This window comes from Phoenix dactylifera, chromosome 4, assembly GCF_051530095.1.
Source record: "Phoenix dactylifera cultivar Ajwa chromosome 4, Ajwa_hap1_PhDact_Kaust_v1.1, whole genome shotgun sequence".
Lineage (NCBI taxonomy): Eukaryota > Viridiplantae > Streptophyta > Magnoliopsida > Arecales > Arecaceae > Phoenix > Phoenix dactylifera.
In genome coordinates this window covers 52878814-52884776 of record NC_143193.1, presented here as the reverse complement: position 1 = coordinate 52884776, position 5963 = coordinate 52878814, and positions in this window count along the sequence as shown.

Below are 5963 nucleotides of genomic sequence, written 5' to 3'. Positions count from 1 at the left end.
AGTGGAAGACCTGAGAGCCTTCAGCGACTCCCAGCTGGTAGTGAACCAGATCCAAGGAGACTTTGAAGCTAAAGAGCTATCCATGCAAAAGTATCTCCAAAAGGTGCGGGAACTCACATCTGCCCTGAATTCTTTCAGTATTCAGTATATTCCCAGAGTGAAAAACCTCAGGGCAGACCAGCTGTCCAAGTTGGCGACCTCCCGCATGAGCGAGCTTTCCAAGTGAACAATGCTCGAGTATCTCCGGACCCCCAGCACGGAGGAACCGGAGCCCACCATGTGCATCGACTCCGAGCCAAGCTGGATCGACGGGTTTGTCCGCTACCTTCAGGACGGGACCCTACCTCATGACGAGACAGAAGCTCGCCGAATCAAGCGCCAAGCCCCCCGGTATGTCTTGTACGGGAATAGACTTTATCGTCGATCATTTACTTCTCCCCTTCTCAGATGCCTCCGCCCCTCCGAGGCGGACTACGCTCTCCGAGAGGTCCATGAAGGAATCTGCGGAAATCACCTGGGGGGTCGGGCACTGGCCCATAAGATCCTGCGGCAAGGATATTACTGGCCCACACTCCAGAAGGATGCTACGGATTTCGTCCGGAAATGCGATCGGTGCCAACGGAACGCTAATGTCCAACGCCGACCTTCGGCCCTGCTGACCTCCATAATCGCCCCCTGGCCATTTGCCCAATGGGGGATCGACATCCTGGGGTGGTGGGGACACAGACCACCGTTTCCAGCATGTGTATAGGCGTCGCCGGCATGTATAGCACTTTGGCTGCCCTAGTTTTATTTCTTATGTATTTTGGTTTATTTATTATGTATTTTCGTCCTTGTTAGTTGTTGACTTGTTATGACTATATTTAGCTATGTTGTGGGGATCATGGGTAGTTATATGATGTTTTGTGGGAATCATGGGCAGTTACATAGAGGGCTATATATGAGACCCTCATGTCTATTGTTGTGAGGAGAATATTTGGATTAAAAAAAGGACTTTGCTTTGGCATCTGGTGGACTCCAGACTCCTCCCTCCTCCTTCCCCTTCTTAAATTCTTTTCTAAATCAGCTGTCCCGCATCAGTTTGGTATCAGAGCACTGTTGGGCTTTGCCTCTGTGCCAACGCCCCGATCCTCAGTCTACTTCCCTTCCCTTTCTTTCACTGCCATTTTCTGGGCCGCAGTGGGACAGTCTGCAAAAAAAAAAAATCTTTTGTTGTCTCCTCTGTCCCGAAACTCCCACAGAAATCTACCAAGTGTATGGCAGAGCACCACCGGATCCCAGGATTCCGGTGGGCACACGAAATCTACGCGGTAACCCGACCCCGGACGCCGGAGCGAGCTGACGGACCACGGGTGACTCCCTCTGTCAAAAAGAAGAGGAGCATCGCTGCCCTTCTTTCAGATCTGTCCCTCGGACCCGCCGAAGCGTCTGCCGGCCACCGCGCACACGAAGAGAGATGGGAAGACATTCCTGCGAGGAAACCCAGTGCCAGAGCAGGTGACCGGTCGACGGCCACCACCACAGACCACTGAGACCCCCCCGCACTGCTAGCGTGGACTTCGGCACGATCGGCCGCCGGGAACTGCCAGCAACCGTAGCCGCAGAGCCCGGTACCACCTCTCGAAACCGTCGGGAGGTTGAAGAAACACCAGCTAACAGGTAAGTCCCTCACCCGTTACCCAGTCTATTAACCCGGATCCGTTTCCAAAAAAAAAATAAAAAATAAAAAAAAAAGAGAGAGAGAAAAAAAAAAGAGGTCACATGACCCTCATGTGAGCCTCGCACGTGACTTCACACGTGACAGCTCCAGACGCAGCACGTGACTTGCACGTGCTGTTCAAAAAAAAAAAGAAAAGAAAAAAAAAGAAAAGAAAAAAAAAGAAAAAAAAGAGAGAGAGAGAGAGAGAGCAAGAAAGATCGTACCTGTTGCTCGACGGAGAAGAACCCTAGATCTAGGGTTCCGCCACCACTGCCGCCGTCGACGCTTCGCTGCCACGCCTCCACCGCCACTGTCGCCGCTCCCTGTTGCTGCCGCCGAGCCGCCTCTCCCTTCCGCCGCCAGGCCCTTTTCGCTCGCCGCCGCCGCTCACCTCAACGCTCGCCTCCACCGCTGTTTCCCCTCTTTTTCATCCCTCCGTTTCCCCAACCCTCGGGTTCTCCCATTTCTTCTCCCTTCAGCTCACCGAGACCCTTCTCCCTTCCATACTTCATCCCTCAAACCCTAATCTTTTTTTCTTCTCCCTCCCTTCTCACTGAGACCTCCCTCCCATCTCTTTCCCCGCGCCACCACCTCCACCTCCGTTGCCGACTCCATCGTCCGCCCTCGCCGCTTCCCTCACTCCCTAAAAAAAAAAAGCGAAGCTCTCCGCTCTCCGCCCGCTCTCCCTCAACTCTTTTCTCCACTGCTCAGAGAGTCAGAGGGACCCGAAGCCATTCCAGAAGCTTCGAGTCCCCTCTTTAATTTGTTTTCAGGCGAGCGGACCGATCCCAACGATTGGCCCGTTGTTACATGAGCCCAATAGAACCCTTGGCCCATTGCCACGCGGGCCCGGCTTTCAGGCTTCTACAGTTGGATCCAGACCCTGCCGTGAGTTGGACTTCTACAACGACACTGCAGTCAGCCATTTTTCAGCAGCATCTTCTACAACTCGTCGGGTTCCGGTTCTGCATCCTACACTCTGACATCCAAACTCATCCACTGAATCAGATCTGTAAGAAGAGGTCGTATCTTTCCTTTACATAATTATTTTTCAGCCTTTCCCTATAAACTAGTATATCTTTAGATTATTATTGTTTTCACTTCATGTTGTCGGTTTGAGATAGGACCTTAATTTTATAAAAGCCTATGCCCCTTGAAAACACATATTGAGCCTTACAAATTATTTTCAAATCCTCGAAAGGCAACTAGGAAATTTTACTTGAATCTGGTGAAACCCAAATCAATTTGAAGGACCCCACTTTCATTAGATTAACCTGCAAAGATTTTTGCATGATCCAAACCAAGGGAAGCAGTACCTAAGGTCCTAATATTTTGTTATCACCCGTGCTAATTTGAAGGTAACCGAGACCATATCAATAGTCGTCTTTTATTCAAGATTGTTGATTTTATTCTGAGTGTTAATTATATGTTTAGGATTTTTGAATTCTAGAGTATGACAACTCGCAGCGGTACCTCTTACTCACATGAGATGTCGACCAACCCAAACCAACAAGTGTTAGATGCCATAGCAGCATTAGAAACCAGATTGGGGGCAAGAATTACTGACCTTGAAACTAGGCTAAACACCCGATTGACTATGGCTGAAAATTCAATCACCAACCTCCAAGTTACTCACAACGATGGAGAGTCTGAACTTGGTGAGATTGAACCGTCCCGCCCCAGAGGCCTTGGACCCCAACACCAAAGGGACTATCTAAGAACACGTGAGACACCAGATGAGCACGTAATGCGCAGTATTAAGATCGATGCACCAAGTTATGATGGTCGTCTCGACCCAAAAGTCTTCATTGACTGGCTCGCTGATATGGACCATTACTTTGAATGGTATAATCTATCAGAAGATCGCAGAGTTCGTTTTGCAAAAATGAAGCTCACTGGTCCCGCAAAGTTGCATTGGAACACAATAGAAAATATGCTTGCTAGAGCTAGGCAACCCCCTGTGGTACAATGGGATGAAATGAAGGAGAAGTTAAAGGAAAAATATCTCCCAACATCCTATAAGAGTCGCCTGTTAGATCAGTGGCAACGACTGATTCAAGAAAACAAACCTGTGTCTGAGTACATCGCTCGCTTTGATGAGTTCTTCATGCGATGTGATGCACGCGAGAGTGTGGAATTGACCCTTTCTAGGTTTAGGTCCGGATTGCGAGATGATTTACAAAAAGAGCTTATTCTGCGTGAGGTCAATTCATTAGAACATGCTTATCAACTTGTCCAAGACATTGAGCGTTATACTAATAAGACAACCTTTAGGCGATTTGATCTTAAGGAGACCAATTATAAGAACACCCACGGTAGTCAAACTAATACTTGGAGTAAGCCTAATATTAGAAATCAAGCGACCAAGTCCCCAAAAATTAATGATCAAAAGAGTATGGGAATTTTAAGTGAACCATCCAAAATTTCTCGAGATCAGTGTTACAGATGTTTTGGTTTTGGGCATAGAGCTAGTCAATGTCCTACTAAGAAAACATTGGTCATCGAAGAAGATAGAAATGATGAAGAGAATGAGTTGGTCCATGAACCAGAGATAGACCCTGAAGAGTCAGATGAAGGTGAGGAACCGGACTCACTTGAGGGTTCCACTCCTTTAGGCGTAGTCAGGTGTGTCCTTACACAACCAAAGCGAGAAGATGATGACTGGAGGCGTCGATCCATATTTCACACCTATATCAAATGTGGCGAACATAGCTGTAAGGTTATCATCGACAGTGGGAGTTGTGTCAATGTTGTATCCACAAGAACTGTCAAGAAGCTACAGTTAAAGACAGTGCCTCACCCTAACCCCTATAATGTGTCTTGGGTGGATAAAACTGCTATACCAGTCACTGAGCGTTGTCTCGTCCAAATCAACTTTTCTGAATATAATGATAAGGTCTGGTGTGATGTTATTCCCATGGACGTCGGACACATCATCCTTGGTAGACCGTGGCTTTATGATTTGGATGTGACCATTTATGGCAAATCCAATTCCTGTTCTTTTGTTCACCAAGGAAAGAAAATTCGACTAAACCCTCTACCGCCTAGACCTTCTATTGCTGGAAAGAAGGATGTGAAGGTTGAAAAGCGCCTTCAAATCATTAGTCTTAAGGAATTTGAGAAAGCAGCAGCCCAAGGATCCATAGTCATTGTGTTAGTGTCCAAAGAAGTTGTTCCTGACTTTCAAGTAGATTTTTCGAAGGAAGTTCATCATGTTCTGGAAGAATTTAGGGATCTCTTTCCTGAGGACCTTCCTGATGAGCTTCCCCCTATGCGTGACATTCAGCACGCCATAGACTTGGTTCCAGGGGCGACTCTCCCGAACTTGCCTCATTATAGATTAAATCCGATTGAACACGCTGAATTGAAACGGCAAGTTGATGAACTACTCCAAAAAGGGTTCATCCGAGAAAGTCTTAGCCCGTGTGCGATGCCGGCGCTTCTAACGCCCAAAAAAGACGGCACTTGGAGAATGTGTGTGGATAGCAGGGCAATTAATAAGATAACGGTTAAATATCGGTTTCCAATACCTCGATTGGATGACATGCTTGATATGATGACAGGTGCCACTATCTTTTCCAAAATTGACCTTAAGAGTGGTTACCACCAAATCCGTATCCGCCCAGGTGATGAATGGAAAACAGCTTTCAAAACCAAGGATGGGTTATACGAGTGGCTAGTCATGCCCTTTGGATTAACAAATGCACCTAGTACATTTATGCGAATTATGACCCAAGTGCTAAGACCTTTCATGGGTAAATTCCTTGTAGTCTACTTTGACGATATCTTAATTTATAGCAAAAACAAGGAACAACACCTTGAGCACCTACGTTTGGTTTGCAATTCACTAAGAAAAGAAAGCCTATATGCGAATCTTAAGAAGTGTTCATTTATGACTGATCGTGTAATCTTCTTAGGATTCGTTGTTTCTTCTGAGGGTGTTTCAGCAGACCCACAGAAGGTCCAAGCTATTCTTGAATGGCCCGAACCCACTACATTATTTGAGGTGCGAAGCTTCCACGGCCTAGCCACCTTTTATAGAAGATTCATCAAGAATTTTAGTACGATCACTGCACCGATTACGGATTGCATCCGGAAAGGTGAATTTCATTGGACCGTTGCGGCCTCAAGGGCATTCCAAGAGATCAAGACTAGAATGATTGAAGCTCCGGTAATGCGTCTTCCAGATTTTACTAAAGTTTTTGAAGTCTCTTGTGACGCATCTGGTCTAGGTATAGGTGGAGTCTTAAGCCAAGACAGACAT